Here is a 17,122-nt window from a genome sequence, read left to right as displayed (position 1 = left end):
AAATAACCAGAAGAGAAGCTCTGACTTAAGGCATACAGTACTGGCCTTGAACAAAAAAAGCTCAAGGACAGCACCCAGACCCTGAGTTCAAGCTCCAGGACACACACACAAACACACACACACACACACAGAGAGAGAGAGAGAGAGAGAGAGAGAGAGAAAGGGTTTGGAGGCTACAAAGAATAAAACTATGGGACTGAGGCTGCCCAAAGCTTTTGCAGTATATATATGCCCCAGATACAGGTTATGAAGCTATAGAATTTAATGTGTGCCATGTTAATTTTCACTTTTGCTTTAGTTGATGCTTCCTTACGTCTGTTTTTTTTGGGGGGGGTTGTTTGTTTGCTTGTTTTTTGGTCGGTCGTGGGGCTTGAACTCTGGGCCTGGGCTCTCTGAACTCTTCAGCTCAAGGCAAGCACTCTACTATTTGAGCCATAGCACCACTTCCAATTTTCTGGTGGTTTATTGGAGATAAGAGTCTCATGGACTTTCCTGCCCAGGCTGGCTTTGAACTGTGATCCTCAGATCTCAGCCTCTTGAGTACCTAGGATTATAGGCTTGAGCCACCAGCACCCGACTTTCCTTACTAAGACTAGTATCCTTTCTTTTCTTATTCTTTCTTTCTTTTTTTTTCTTTCTTTCTTTCTTTCTTTCTCTCTCTCTCTCTCTCTCTCTCTCTCTCTCTCTTTCTTTCTTTTTCTTTTCTTTTTTGGATTGGCTAGTGCTCTACCATTTGAGCCATGGCTCCACCCATGGTTAACTGGAGTCTCATGGGGACTTTTCTGCCCCGACTGACTTCACACTGCAATCCTTGGATCTCAGCCTCCTGAACAGCTAGGATTACTGATATGAGTCACCAGCACCCGGTTATCCTTCTGTTTTGAAATATTAATGTTTATTTTGTGCCCATTAGCCATTCAACATATACCAAAATATACAACTTGCTTTTTAATTTTGTTGGGTGTTCACCCCTCAAAGATGTCTTGCATCACAGAAGATACTATGAACCTGAGCCTTTAAACACTGTTGTAACTGCTAAAGCTATAGCAACTCACAGAAATGGATTGAGTACATTTTACATTATGAGATGGACATGAGCCTTTTGAGAATTGAGTGCAATGCTATGCTTTAAGGAAATGTGTCTGGAAAGGTGGCTTAGTGGTAGAGCACTTGCCTTGTATGCAAGAAGTCCTGGGTTCGATACCTCATACCACATAAGCAGAAAAAGCTGGAAGTGGCATTGTGGCTCAAATAGTAGAGTGCTAGCCTTGAGCTGAAGAGTTGAGGGACAGGGCCCAAGCCCAGAGTTCAAGCCCCAAGACCACCAAAAAGAAAAGGAAATGTCTTTGGGTATCAAGTTGACACATAGTAAACTTGTGATAGGTAATTTTGGTTGCCACACTGATTGAACTGAAAACTGCCTCAGACATTAGCAAAACACATCTCTGGATTGTCTTTGAGAGTATTTCTAGTAATGATTATATCATGAGCACTCTGAGCTAATTTATGATTTAATTCACTGATGGACTGAATATTTGTGAGCTAGTAAAATTGATATTGAGAGCTAGTAACATTATAGAAGTTGGGACCTGGTTTGATGAAGTATGTCATTGTAGGGGTTCACTTGACAAGTATATCTTGTCCTAGCCTCTTTTTGTCTTATTTATGCTTCCTAACTTCTATGAGTTGAACAACTCTGATGTAACCTTCCCTCCTTGTCATGATGTGCAAAACATCCAAACTTTAGGGGCTGGGAAGGTGGCTCAGTAGTAGAGCGCTTGCCTTGCATGCATGAGGCCCTGGGTTCAATTCCTCAACACCACAAAAGCAGAAAAATCTGGAAGTGGCGCTGTGGCTCTAGTGGTAGAGCACTAGACAAGCTGAAGAGCTGAGGGACAGCGCCCAGGCCCAGAGTTCAGGCCCCACAACCAGAACCAAAAACAAAAAACAAAAACAAAAACAAAAAAAACCATCCAAACTTGAATATATATCCTCCTTCTATTTTAGGTTTTTGGTTGTTTCTACCCATAAACTAGTAATATATTCAGGATTAACCATCTAAACGCTCAGAAGCCTCTGCTGCCACCGTTTAAGAAGCACTATATAAAATATGGTACCTATACACAATGAAAATTTACATAACCATTAGAAAGAATAATATGTCATTTGCAGAGAAATGGCTAGACCTAGAACAAATCATGATAAGTGAGGTAAGTCAAGTTCAGAAAGACAAATGACATATGTTTTCTTTCATATGTGGAAGCTAGACCTAAAATACACAGAGAAATGATAATTTTTTTTTTGGTCCGGTCATGGGGCCTGAACTCTGGGCCTGGGCGCTGTCCCTCAGCTCTTCAGCTCAAGGCTAGCTCTCTACCACTTGAGCTACAGCGCCACTTCCGGCTTTTTTCTTTTTGCTTATGTGGTGCTGAGGAATCGAACCCAGGGCCTCAGGCATGCAAGGCAAGCGCTCTACCACTGAGCCACCTTCCCAGCCCCGAGAAATGATAAATTATACAGGACATTGGGCATTCACACACAGTGAGACCAAAAGTGGATACTAATAGGAGAGGAACATAAAGGCACAATGCCTATGTGTGTCTGGTCATTAAAATAATATTTACTGAAATGAACTACAGGAAATGGAAACAAGACACTTTTTTCTCTTTGCTGCTGCTTTTGTCTCCTTCCTTTTTGTCTTGTTTGTTCATTTATCAGTATTTGGGAGGGTAAGAGGAGCTCAGAAATGGAGAGACAATTGGTGAACAAATACAACAGTAGTACATACTAGACACTATATTTGAAAATGAACTATACAACTTGTGGTTGGGGGTGGGAGTCAAAAAGTGACAGAAAGCAAAAAATTGTTTGAATAGGGATACAGGTGGACCCATTGCAACAATGAGATGTACAAGACAAGACATTAAGTCGAAAAACGAACTTTACAACTTTGGCATGGGGCGGGGGAGGAGGGGAGATGGGAAGGGATGGTAAGGGGAAATAAAGGAGGAGGCAACAATGCTTGATAAGAAATGTACTCATTACCTTGCTCACGTAATTGTAACCCCTCTGTACAGTATTTTTACAATAAAAAATGTACTCTTCATCTGACATATGTAACTGTAACCCCTCTGTACATCACCTTTATAATAATAATAAAATATAAGAAGTCCTATATACCTCTTCAGCTGATAACAGACCATGGCACCCTTCAGGTGACACTAGTTTTGCAGTCATACAGAATACAAGAGTTTTCCTGACCATGAAGGTTTCCCTTCTAGGTGTCAATAGAAATAGCCTGAAAGATCATAAAATATGTGAAAGATCAGAGTTAGATTTTCTGCAAGCAATCCCCAAGAGTACAATGTATAAAGCTGTAAGGATGATTCATAAGCTATAGCATAGTGTAAGGTTTTAGGTAAGAAAATCACCAGCAGCGAGGAATAAAAAGATTGACAGGAAAGTTTATTGGGGTGCGATCCCCAGCAAACTCGCTGGTCGGGATCAGAGAGGTCGCACTGAATTTGGTTGTAGCAGAGTAAAAGTGGAACTTTTAGTGAGCAGGACTTCTGGCACATAGCTTGTTTTGCAATTGTGAGCGGTTTTAGGCTAGCACACTAGAAGAATGGTTGACTCACATGGTATTTTTGACAGGGACCTAGTCATTTTCGGTAGTAGCCTGTTTCCCCACCCCCACCCCCACTCCCATCCCTGTCCCCGGGCCTGACATTTTTCCCAGCTGCCTACTTCCTCCACCGGCCTGACAAGTAGATCTGAAGGAAATTGGTAATGCTAAGAATGTGGAATATATCTGTCCAAAAAGCCATAAGCAGAGAGCAGATCCATCTCAAGAAAAAGGAGTTAACTGGATTTCAAGCAGCAAAACCATAAAGTTCAGGGCTTCCCACATTCTTTGGAATTTGTAACATACCACTAGGTTCCCCAAATGCTAGACATGGAGCTATAGTTTACTGTTTGCCTTTCTAGGTTTCATCCTTACTATGTTCCCTATCTCTCCTTTCTGTATAACCATTCTTCTTTTTTTTTATTAAAACATTTATTCATCTGTATATCATGGGAGTGTATAATTGTTTTATTTTCACAGAAGCTCACATATAAGAATTATTTATCTGAGTCTCAGAGAAAACTTTGGATGAACCTTTGAGCAGTACTGGAACTGTTGAGGTTGAGGAAGTATTTATGAACTCCTAGTTGTGTGCAGTATAGTTAAACTATATTAGGTGGAATTATAACTTTAGCAGTGTCTTTCCTTATAAATGAGGTAATGTTCAAGGAAATGAGTTTGAGAGTCAAACTGACAAAATGATATTATGGTTCATCCCCATTACAAACTGATTGGGTTAAAAATATCTGAGGTTAGCCGGGCGCCGGTGGCTCATGCCTGTAATCTTAGCTACTCAGGAGGCTGAGATCTGAGGATCGCAGTTCAAAGCCAGCCCAGGCAGGAAAGTTCCTGAGACTCTTATCTCCAATAAACCACTAGAAAACCAGAAGTGGTGCTGTGGCTCAAGAGGTAGAGCACTGGCCTTGAGCTGAAGAGCACAAGGACAGCGCACAAGCCCAGAGTTCAAGCCCCATGACAAAAAAAAAAATCTGAGGTTAATAAACCATACCTCTATATCTATATTGACATTTTCAGAGATAATTAGAACATGAGTCTCTGACCTGATAATGGTTTACACTTTTGGAAGAATTAAAAAGTTGAATATACTATTGTGTGATATGCTTGGAGAAATTGGTCACTTCAAGTCTTTGAAGGGTCTGTTTTCTGGTCTTGTTCTACTTCCTGGCTACCAGAAGGTCAGCAACTTTGCTTTAGTGCCATCATTTTGTTGTTGTTGTTGTGACAGGCCTATATTAATAGAGCAAGCCAACCATGAACTGGATCCTCTGAAATTGTTATCTTTATATCTCTTCAATATTTGGCACAGTAATTGAAAGTCTAACACAGATATCTACCAAGCGCAAAAAATTCTACAACTCTCTGTCAAATAATAAATATATCTGTAGTAGGAAGACCCCCCTACTCAGGCAGGGAAGCCCACCGAGTCGTCTGGGAATGACAGAGCCCACCGCAATGAAGTTGTTAATAAAGAAGCAACTTTATTGAGAAGGTTCCTACACTGACCAGCCAGGGCCGCAGCACAGGCTCAGGAGCTGATACTGCCACCCGGAGCAGCCCCCATTCTTTGGTTTCCAAAGGCAAAATTCATGGTCATGTGAATGTGACCAATGGGATCGTAACACACACAAAGGATTGTACAGTCATACCAGACCACAAGGAGGTGGCCAATAAGCGGAGTTTACCATAAGCATGTGCAAAAATCAGGGTTTACTGTAAGCACATGGTGTTGCCAGTTAGGGCCAGATTACAACCTGTTTTATGGGTCAGTCTTTAACTCAATAATCAAGGGTGGTTTAGGTTGTTAAGGGGAGGGGAACCAGATGAATTTTTTTTCATTCCTGCAAGTAGGCCCATCAAGTCTAAAATCCCTAAAACAAAGGCAAAGCTCAAAATGGAGTCATATCAGCTAGGGCCCCATCTCAGGATCAACTTCAATTTTGTAAGGTCTGAACAGGGACACCTCTCTCCCATTTGGCTAACTTTCTGCCCAGTATCTGTTACCTGGGTAACTGGCAGACTTGGAAGCAGCCACCTTCCCCTCCTGCTAGGTCACATCCTGTGCCACCTCTGGTCACATGCCTCCCGTCGGACCTTAGGAGGATCCCAGACCCTGAGGTCGCATCCAGATCCAGTGTGGCCACACCTTTCTCCCACCTGGCCACACCTCTTCCTGTTCCTGGCCTAGATAAGTCCTGGCCAAGAGGTTGCACCCCGCCCCCCTCCCTTTTCTATTTCAGCCATTCTTCTCCACAATGCATGGCAGGGCAGCAGTTCAGTAAATAAACTTCTTTTCCTGCCTGAATAGCGCGTGTTGTTCTCTTCATCAGCTACCTAATGAAACCTACCCATTTAATATACCTTACAAATATCTATGTCACTTCAGATGCTTATGGATCGATTTCAGTATTTGCAACTAAATATTTTTGAAAAAAGATATTGTCAAAGACAAAATAGTGAAATAATATTAGAGGGTAGAACACAAATCTTCAGACCTTTCTATTCCCACAGAGACCAGAACAGTCTGTGAGAATTTGTGGAGAGCAGTTGAATAATTTTTCTACCCAGTACAATGTAAAACTGAGAAGCAATTACAGCAAAGTGATTTTTTAAACACATTCGTGCCATTCACACTATATGGCATAGTGTAGCATAATCTAGAGGAAACACTTCACACTGAAAATCTACCTGAAAAAAGACAGAATTAAGTATAAAGGAATGGAATGGTTTCAAATGTTCTGAATGTCTGAAAACAACTTGAGAGACTGGCTTCTATCTTTTCTAGTGGGCAGAACTAACTGAACTGGGGTAATAATTTAGAGGCCTATAAAAATAGTGATCCTAGGAACATGTTACTTCTGGAAATCTCCTGACAAATAATGCAGGGCATGGGGGAGAGGGGTTTCCTGCTGGAAGACATAAGAAAAGTTTCAATAAGTCCAAGAATCTTCCTCTGTATTCAAAGCAGTATGAAAAGAATGACAGATGAGGTTATTTTCTGTTTCTAAATGCTTAAAGATCTGGAAAAAAATATAAGGGATTAGAAAAATATGTGGGCAAATAACCCAATAAGAGCAACAAAAGTCCAGACATTTACCAAAAAGAAATGTAGATCTATCAGCTTATTAATAGAGAATTTTAAACAGCTTCATAAATATTAGTCAGCAAAAAGATACTAGACAATCAAGTAAATGGTATGAGAAAAAAATTATTCATAAACAAAATGAAAATATCACTGTTAGGTTTTTTAAAAAGAGGTAGCCGAGTAAGAACAGCACCACGCACGTGGTATTCAGGTTAAGGGGTAAGCTTATTCAGTAGACCTGCTTGGACCAGACCCGGCTGGCAAAAGAGGGCGCCTGGCCCGGGGTTTGGCCTTATATAGGGTAGGGGGCGGGGAAGGGTGTGTCCAGGTAAAGGGAAGTGGGATCAGGTGGGAGAAAGGTATGGCCACATCAGATTAAGAAGTGACCTCAGAGGAAGCGGATGTGACCTCTTCCAGATGTCCCAGTTGCCTAGGTAACGCAGGTACTGGGCGAGGTCTGTTCGCAGTCCAGGAATGGACCTTACAATCACCATAGATATACATTCTTAAAAAGTCAAATTCTGGGGCTGGGAAGGTGGCTCAGTGGTAGAGCGCTTGCCTTGCATACATGAGGCTCTGGGTTCAATTCCTCAGCACCACATAAGCAAAAAGAAAAAAGCCGGAAGTGGTGCTGTGACTCAAGTGGTAGAGTGCTAGCCTTGAGCTGAAGAGCTGAGGGACAGCGCCCAGGCCCAGAGTTCAGGCCCCACAACTGGTCCCTCCCCCCCCAAAAAAGTCAAATTCCGTAACTGAAAAATGCAGTTAATGAAAGATTCACTAAAATAGTCTATCAGCAGACTAGACTCTGAAGAAGAATGAATACACAGAGAGGGCAGGGTGCCACATTAGAGACATCTTATATTTTGTCTGAACAAGGAAAGTCAGATAATGAAGAGTCTGAGGCATGTGTGACTCCATCTTGAGCTAGCTGTCATCTTCTAAGTTATGAGTTATGCAGCTGACCATGAGCCCAGCCTGGGAATGAACAGAAGAAGCAATTCTTGGGCAGCTAGGAACATAAACAATCCTTGGGAAAATCGCAGGCAAGCAGGTGCTGGAGGGCATGGTGACTCTGCAGTCAGGCCACAGGTGGTGTTTGTTTAAGAAAGGAACCCTGCAATTTAGCACGGCTCTCCTTGAGACTCCCTGTGGTGCAAGCCAACCAGTTTAAAGTACGTCAGCCCTCTGATCTAACCAACAACCTGTTTCTGCTTTGTAGTGTGCCAATCATACTATAGAATTGTATGATTTTCCCGCGATATGTAATAATTTGTTGTAAGATGCTATGATGTATACAAAGTCCCTGCCTTCCCTAAAAAGTGTATAAAAAGTACTATAACCCTGGGCTCGGGCCTCTTAGCGTCACCGGTTACCGAGTGCGCAAAGGACCAAGCTCAAGCTTGCAATAAAGACTCCTTTGCTTTTACCTTGGTGACAGTTTCTGATGGTCTTTAGGTAAGGATTTCCGAATTCAGTTTTACAATAACTCAACAGATTATATTCTGAAGAAAAGGAGGAAAAGCTTGAGAACCACAAAAAGAGGTAACTGAACATAAAAGAGTAAGGAGAAGCAACAGCACCAGACATAAACAGCAAAACATTCCCAACTTTGTCCCTGACTTATTTAGAGAAGGAAAGAAGAACTAAAGATAAGAACTCAAAATAAGATAAAGGCCTACATTTCCAGTGGCAAAATAAGCCCAGATGTCCCATAAGCCTCAAAACAGGGATTTGATGGAACAGAAACTGATCCAGTGTAGAGTATTCTGCATAAAATGGCAGGTATGCTTCACAAACCCAAGCTAGAGCAGAAGCTACAGTGAACCTTTACTTAGTCATAAGGTGTGTGAAGACTTAAAAAACAAATGTCCAGCTGCGAAGTACAGATTACCCATTTGTTTTGCTTGTTTTTGTTGTTTTACTTTGCCTTTCTAATTCAACCCCTCCCTCCCCAAATCCCACCAGAACTTCATTAACAAGTAAAAGCCCATTTGAGACTCCACAACTGAGACTCCACGTGTGAATTTAGTAAATAAGTGGGAACTTAAACAAGTTCAGTCACTGAACAACTTGACTGAAGCCAGTGAAAGAAATATTTACCACACCAGAGTAAAAATTCTGATTGCCAAACTTGAGAAAACAGGTTTCTCCCAAACAAATCTTAGGTATATTTGGTGTTTTCAGCCTCTAATTACTGGAAGCAGCCTCTTCGGCCCAGTAGCAACCATTAAAGGCATCAACCTGGCCCAGACACAAAGGAGTGATTGTGATTAAGAGGTATCAGCGGCTTCACTGCCAGTGAAGGAGGAAGGAACTCACAGACAATGAAAAAGCTGCTTGGTTAGGGAACCTAATAATTGGTTTGGACTGAGAATCACCAAAGTACCCTGGGAAGCATCACGTGCTCCTCTTCCCAAAGGAGCTCCACAAAATGAGACACACCTAAATAGCTGCTCAGCTTCTATAGCATCTGTTATATGTCTCCGCCGGATAAAGCACACCACACAGATCCAAGGAAGGAAAAGTTTAATGTCAGGAAAGACTGACAGGCAGCCTCTATCGGGCTAGAGAACAAATTATAGCGAGTGAGCTGCAAGAATGAGGAAGTGGGAAACTGCATTGTGATAGCATAGTGGGAAATTCTATTGTGAGGGGGTTGGTGTTTATGGTCAGGCCAGGTGGCAAAGGCAGATCAGGGTGACCTGAATTCCTGCATCTTACATATACATTTTTCTAATTGGGGGAGCAGAAGGGAAATAACAAACTGCTGAAATAAGGATATAGGTTGACTCATTGTAACAATGAGATGTACAAGAGACTGTGTTGAAAACGAACTTTACAACTTGGGGAGTGGGGAGGAGTTGGAGAGGGAGAGAGGAAGGGAAGGGATGGGGTAGGGGGAAAATAGAGGAGGCAACAATGATCAATAGGAAATGTACTCATTACCCTACTCATATAAGAGTAACCCTCTGTACAGTATTTTGACAATAAAAAAATATACAAAAAAAGGAAGCCAGGTGGGATTTAGGCAGGAATGTCAGCAGCCACAGGGTGACTTCACCACAACCAACAGCATCCACTGTGGCCTGACAAACCACCCATCTTGTTTGCATGAATATTCCAGTGTTGCAGGCTGCTGCTCAAGAATGAGTACTAAATAAAGGTGGAATTCTCGTTGCCAAAGGTCGGAGAAGAGTTTTGAACAATTGGAGAGGGTATAACAGTTATCACTTCTCAGGAAGAAATGTAGACTTTGTTTAATTTTGTTTCATTTGGTTTTAGCCTGTGACTTTGTGTATTATTTTCTCCCCTTTTCTACTTCTGAAGGCATCTCTGTAAGAATCATGCAGGGTTGTGTCGCACAATGTGTTCCTGTACCTCTCTCCCTTTCCCTATCTTCCTAATTCCTTCCTTTCCCCATACCATTCCTTATCATTATTAATCTTTAATATTTATACTTTTAATCATTAAGTTCTCAGTTTGGCCTACAAGGCCCAGAGTTCCATCTCTCTGCAGTGTTATCAGCGAGGAGGTGAGATTTCTAATCACTTTCTGATTTATTGTTCAATCGCTGACTTTGTAATGTATAGAGTACAGCAGAGGATTGCATGTTTTTATCATCAATCCATGGAACTTGCTCCAGCAGACATCCTATCTTAGGCCATAAAGCAAATCTCAGCAAATACTAAAAAGTTAAAATGCCTTTTTTCCTATATGCTACCAGACCTAAATGGAATAAAATTAGAAATCCATAGCAAGAAAAACTACAAACACGGTATTCAGATACATGGAGAGGAGACCAAGCAACACATTTTTGAATGACTGGTGAATCACTGAAGAAAGTAGGAATTAAATTTAAAATTTCCTACGTTCAAATAAAAAAACACCTGTGGAACCCAATAAAGGCAGTGGTAAGAAGAAAGTTAAGTCATGAGTATCTTCAGAGAATTAAAGAAATCCCAAAATAAAAGCATCTTAAAGATATAATTGAAACTAAAAAATAAAAACAAGCAAATCTCATGTCACTACATAGAAGTAAAAATTAAGACAGAAATTATTGTAATGAAAATCAAAGAAACAATAAAATACATCAATGAGACAAATAATTGGTTCTTTAAAAAGAAACAAGATTGATGAACTTTTAACTAAAGTAACCAGAAGAAAAATCAAGAAGGCACCAATTAATAAATTTAGAGATAAAAGAGGTAACATTACAACCAATTCCATTAAAGTTCCCATCATTAGGGAAGATTTTCATGACATATTCCAACATACTAGAAAAATAAGAAGAAATGTATAAATACTTTAACACATTATGGTACAAAAACTGAACAAAAAAGAAATGAAGAACTAAAACAAATCTATGATGATAATAATCTCCCAAAAAGAAAAACTTAGAACCAGATGGATTTGTTGTGCAAAATAACATCAGCACCTCTATAGATGGATAAAATGCCTTTAACAAACTTCAGCCATCTGTCATGAAAAAGCTCTATAGAAACTAGGAATAGAATGAACATAACTTAAATAAAAGAAGCTATATATCAACCTGTAGCAAACATAGTACTAAATTGGGAAAACCTAAAACTATTTCTACCAAAGCCATGAATAAGGAAAGGATGCCCACCCCCATTCTTTTAATGAATATAATATTGAAATTTTCCATCAGAGCAATAAGAAAAGACAAAGAGATGAAAGGGAAGAATATAGGGAAGAATAATTTCAAATTGTTCCTATTTTCAAAAGATATAATACAGCCGAGTGCCAGTGGCTCATGCCTGTAATCCTAGCTACTCAGGAGGCTGAGATCTGAGGATCTCGGTTCAAAGCCGGCCCAGGCAGGAAAGTCCGTGAAACTTATCTCCAATAAACCACCAGAAAACCGGAAGTGGCACTGTAGCTCAAGTGGTAGAGCACTAGCCTTGAGCTGAAGAGCTGAGGGACAGCGCTTAAGCCCAGAGTTCAAGCCCACGACTGACAAAAAATAAAATAAAATAGATATAATACTATACCTAAAAAATTTTCTCACCCTGGTGCCTATAATCTGAGCTACTGTGAAGGCTGAGATCTGAGGGTCACAGTTTGAAGCCAGCCCAGGCATGAAAATCCTTGTGACCCTTATCTCTACTTAACTATTAAATAGCCAGAAGTGGAGCTGTGGAAAAAAAAAAAAAAGCTCAGGGATAGTATCCAAGTGTTGAATTCAAGCACTGGCAAAATCAATCAATCAATAAAAAATTATTTAATCTCATAAACACTTTCATCAAAGTTGCAAGATACAAAATCTAGGTACAGAAGTCAGCAGTAGGTTATACACGCCCAAAGAATAGGCAAAGAATGAAATAAGGAAAATAATTACATTCACAATTGTTTCTAGACAATTAAAGGAACAAATTTAAGAAAGACTTCTACATCAGAACCTATAAAACACTGAATGAACGGGCACTGGTGGCTCATGCCTGTAATCTACTCAGGAGGCTGAGATCTGAGGATCACAGTTCAAAGCCAACCCAAGCAGGAAAGTCCATGAATGAGACTCATCTTCAGTTAACCACCAGAAAACTGGAAGTGGCGCTGTGGCTCAAGTGGTAGAGCGTTCGCCTTGAGCTGAAGAACTCAGGGACAGTGCCCAGGCCTAGAGTTCAAGCCCTATACCCAACCAAAATAACAACAACAACAAAAAAAAAAACGTTGAATGAAGAAAGAATCCAAAGCAAACACCAACATGGCAAATTCTATTTATATTCCTCAGGGAAATAAAAAAAGTGAATAAGTTTATACTGTTTAGTCTAGATGTAATAGTAAGCCACACCATTCTTATTTGTATAGGTACACTACATTATGTTCACATGAAGTAACTTAATGATTTTTATCTTTTCTCAGAGTATGTCTCCATTGTTAAACACCACAAGACTATATTTCAAAATAGCAAGAAAACCAAAATGTTCACATTTTTACAATATTACCACAAAGCAATAATGAACATTTAAGATTATGGATATTCTACTCACCCATACTGAATTATAATTCAATGTATACATGTATTAAAACATACTGCCAGTTACTGGTGGCTTACACCAATAATCTAGGTACACAGGAGGCTGAGATCTGAGGATGTGGTTCAAAGCCAGCCCAGCCAGGAACGTCCATGAGACACTTATCTTTAACTAGCAAAATGATATAAGTACTCTGATGTTTTCTCTAAGCTTTTTCACTCAGGGCTGGCATTTTACTACTTGAGCCCTTAAAAAAAACTCACTCAATAAGAATCATCTTACTAGAAGACATTCTACTGATGAAGTGATAGCCTCAGTTTGGTGTCACCAAGATGGAAATTACTATACACTGTAGCAAGTGTGCTTGTTAGAACCACAGAAGCTTAGGTCCCAACTCAGACCTATAACACTCATGCAATTAATATACATATTAAAGTTCGAGGCTTCAATATCTGGAGTTGAGACTTAGAATACTACTTGACTATTATCAGTTAGGGAAAGAGACTGCATACTCCAATTTCAAAAGAGCTGATCTTTTAAAAAATATGCTAAGGAATCCAACAAGTAATTCAAAGTACTTCAGTCTAACTCTCAGTCTGTGTGTCTGTCTGTCTGTCTGTCTGTCTCTCTCTGTCTCTCTCTCTCTCTCTCTCTCTCACACACACACACACACACACACACATACACTTTGTTCATTATTTTAACCAGCAACTCATTGTCAGCAATTTATTCTCTCAGGACATATTCTTGTGGTCATTTTTTGTTTGCTTTTGTTTTGGGATTTTTTTTTGAAGTGAGGGAGAAGAGAACAGGGCCTCACTATAGTATCTAGGCTAATTTCTCCAACTCCTGGGCTCAAGTGACCCTTAAGCTTCATCATCCTGAGTAGCTTGGACTACAGGCGCACATCACCTTACTGTAAGGTCCACTCCTGGATGGTGAGCAGACTCCTCCCTCCTCCCAACAAAGTCTCCACCCAGTACCTGCATTACCTAGGCAACTGGCACACCTGGAAGAGGTCACATCTGTATCCGCTGAGATCACATCTGGATTCGATATGGCCACACCTTTCCCCGCCCCTACCCTAGATAAGGCCTAGCCCAGGGCCAGATGCTCTTTTTCCCAGGCTTTTCCCAGCCGTGTGGAATGCCAACATGGCCAGGTGCCAGACAGACAGATGAATAAACCTACCCCTTACCTCACAATTTTTGCCTCTGCAATGCTAAATGGTCAGAAGTCTGTTTGCTTTCAGGCTTTCTTTGCTCTCTGCTAATCATGTCCAACTTTCTCTATCTCTCCCTTTTTCTTTTCTACAACTTTTTGGATTGTGCCCTGAAGAGTGCAACACAGGCTGGATCTCAGGGACCCTCCCCCACTCTAGTTTCCCTCTCAAAGGCTAGCCAATCTAGGCTTGATCTATTTGTTCAGGCTTTCTTTGCATTTTTTCAGAAATTCACCATCTTGAGTTCGCCATCTTGGCCACATGGTGGGCTAACGGTTTGGCCCCATCTGACCCTTACCCTTCCACTAAGCTTACTACTCCATCCATCTATTGTTAGGTGCATTGCTAACAAGTTGCTCTTTTCACAAGCCCTGGAAACTGAGGCCCGCCCACCTGATGTGCTTTGTTAGTAAAGATGTCTAAACATTGTTATCAAAAATTTTAGATTTTGAGTTTTGCCTTTTTTGTTTTGTGTTGTGTATTCTAGTACTGAATACGTGATTCTAAAATATTGGGCGTATCTGTGCTAAGATTCTCATCACATTGTTAGGTTTTTAAAAAGAGGTGGCCGAGTAAGAACTGCACCACGCACGTGGTATTCAGGTAAGGGGTTTATTCAGTAGACCTGCTGGGACCAGGCAAGGTTGGCACTCCACGCGGCTGGCAAAGGAAAAAAGGGCGGTCTTGCCGCGGTTTAGGCCTTATATAGGGTAGGGGGTGCGGAAGGGTGTGTCCAGGTAAAGGGAAGTGGGGTCAGGTGGGAGAAAGGTGTGGCCACATCAGGTTAAGATGTGACCTCAGCGGATGCAGATGTGACCTCTTCCAGGTGTCCCAGTTGCCTAGGTAACGCAGGTACTGGGCGAGGTCTGTTCGCCGTCCAGGAATGGACCTTACACACATCTAATGAGTTTTGTCATTGCAGAATATTTGTTAGCAATTCTTGATAAGGACCAGGTAAGCTCTACTTATTCTATTTGATCTCCCTGTTGCTTTAATTGGAAATAATAAAGGGTTTTTGTGGCAAAGATTGCAATTCAAAGCCAGTCTGGGCTGAAAAATCCCTAAGACTCCATCTCCCAACTAACCTGCAAAGAGCCAGGCTGGAAGCATGGCTCAAGACTCTTATCTCTAACCAGCCAAACACAAGTGGTACTGTAACTCAAAGTGGTAGAGCACTAGCCTTGAGCAGAAGTGCTCAGGGACAATGCCCAGGCCTTGAGTTCAAATATCCATGAATACTAACTGGGACAAGCCATCCCAGCAACGAGCACCTAGACTCAGTCGGTCTGGGGAACAAGGGAACATGGAGAGGAGTAAGAGGAGATGATGTCATATCAGCCACTTTGTGCCTGCCCTTTCAAACTTAAGCAGTGTAGGGAGGTTAATAGAAGTAGAAACCTTGCCCCTCTAATGTCCATACCTGTCTACCTATTAACTGGACAGGAATTTACGTTATTGCCTTTGTTGTCTTACTTCTCCTCTACCTAGTCACCAGATGTCAGAAGTAGCTAGGGACATTACTACCAACATTTTCAGCCCCAGGTCCTTCCTCTTGACATTTATTTGCTCTCTAGTATTTTTTCCAGCCCCTCAATGCCTCATGGGACTTTCTCCAGACTTCACCCAAGAGACTTGCCTCCTGCAGACTTCATCTAAGGACTCATGCCTACCAAGGCACAGCTGCTGCTTGCTACTTTCTCTGGGAGGGGACCACATTCCAGCCTTTTACCCCTATTGTCGATGCCCCTTGTCAGCAGGAAGTCGCCGGAGAGAATCTGTGCCCTATTTCATGATTATTAAAAGGCTGGGATGTAAGGTCGACTCCTGGAAGGCTAGCAGACTCCACCCTCCTCACAGCAAAGTCTCCACCCAGTACCTGCATTACCTAGGCAACTGGAACACCTGGAAGAGGTCACATCTGCATCCGCTGAGGTCACATCTGGATTTGATGTGGCTACACCTTTCCCCACCCCTACCCTAGATAAGGCCTAGCCCAGGGCCAGACACTCTCGTTCCCAGGCCTATCCCAGCCATGTGGAGTGCTAACATGGCCTGGTGCCAGCCAGACTGATGAATAAACTTACCCCTTAACCTGAATACCACGTGGGTGGTGTACTTCTTACTAGTCCTCTTTTTAAAAACCTAACACCTGGCTATCAAGACATGTTTTGATAAGATACTCTAACATAAGAAGCAATTGCTGTATTAGCTCAAAGAAAATTTTGTCTAATAAACATTTAAATTTATAATCATTACATGCCTGTAGACTCACAATTTGACTTATCATTCAAGCAATGCTTATCAGGTAAAATAAAATGATCTCTTCAAGCATAAGCACCTGTAAAACTTGTAAAAATCTTATTCAAGGTCAAAGTGATACTTTAAAAACTGGATTTAGTTAGGGACTGGAAATGGAGGCATATGCCTATAATCTCAGCTACTTGAGAGATAGCAATCTTGAGAAGGATTTCAATATGAGGCCAGCCTAAGCAAAGGTGTGAGACCCTATCTGAAAATTAAAATAAGAGAAAAAAAACCAGGGACATGGCTCAAGTGATAAAGCACTTGCCTAGCACAAGTCTCAGAGTTTAATCCTTGGTACTATCAATAAAATAAAAATAAAAGCAATCTCAGTTCCCTGAAATTCTACCCGAATAATTCAGCTTTCTTCAACTATTTGCTACTGATGACAGTAACTATAGAAAGTGTAGAAACTGTGGCATCCTTTACAGTTTACTGGATGTGCTCGGACCATTTTCAAAACAAAACATTCTGACTCATTCAGTACGCTGTTTTTATTATTTTCAAAATGTTATTAAGCTCTTGTTAAAAAATGTATAAACAACCTGAAAAACAACAATATTCAAAGTCATCCCACTTTGGAAAAAATATAGTTAGTTATAAATTTCAACAAAAGTTAAGAATAACTGGCTAGGGCTAGGAAGGTGGCTCAGTGGTAGAGTGCTTGTCTTGCTTGCATGTGGCCCTGGGTTCTATTCCTCAGCACCACATAAACAGAAAAAGCTGGATGTGGCGCTGTGGCTCAAGTGATAGAGTGCTAGTCTTGAGCTGAAGAGTTGAGGGACAGTGCCCAGGCCCAGAGTTCAGGCCCCACGACTGACAGAAGAAGAAGAAGAAGAAGAAGAAGGAGGAGGAGGAGGAGGAGGAGGAGGAGG

The sequence above is a fragment of the Dipodomys ordii genome, unplaced genomic scaffold (genome assembly GCF_000151885.1).
Source record: "Dipodomys ordii isolate 6190 unplaced genomic scaffold, Dord_2.0 Scaffold219, whole genome shotgun sequence".
Taxonomy (NCBI): Eukaryota; Metazoa; Chordata; class Mammalia; order Rodentia; family Heteromyidae; genus Dipodomys; species Dipodomys ordii.
Note: the sequence above shows the minus strand (reverse complement) of the source record.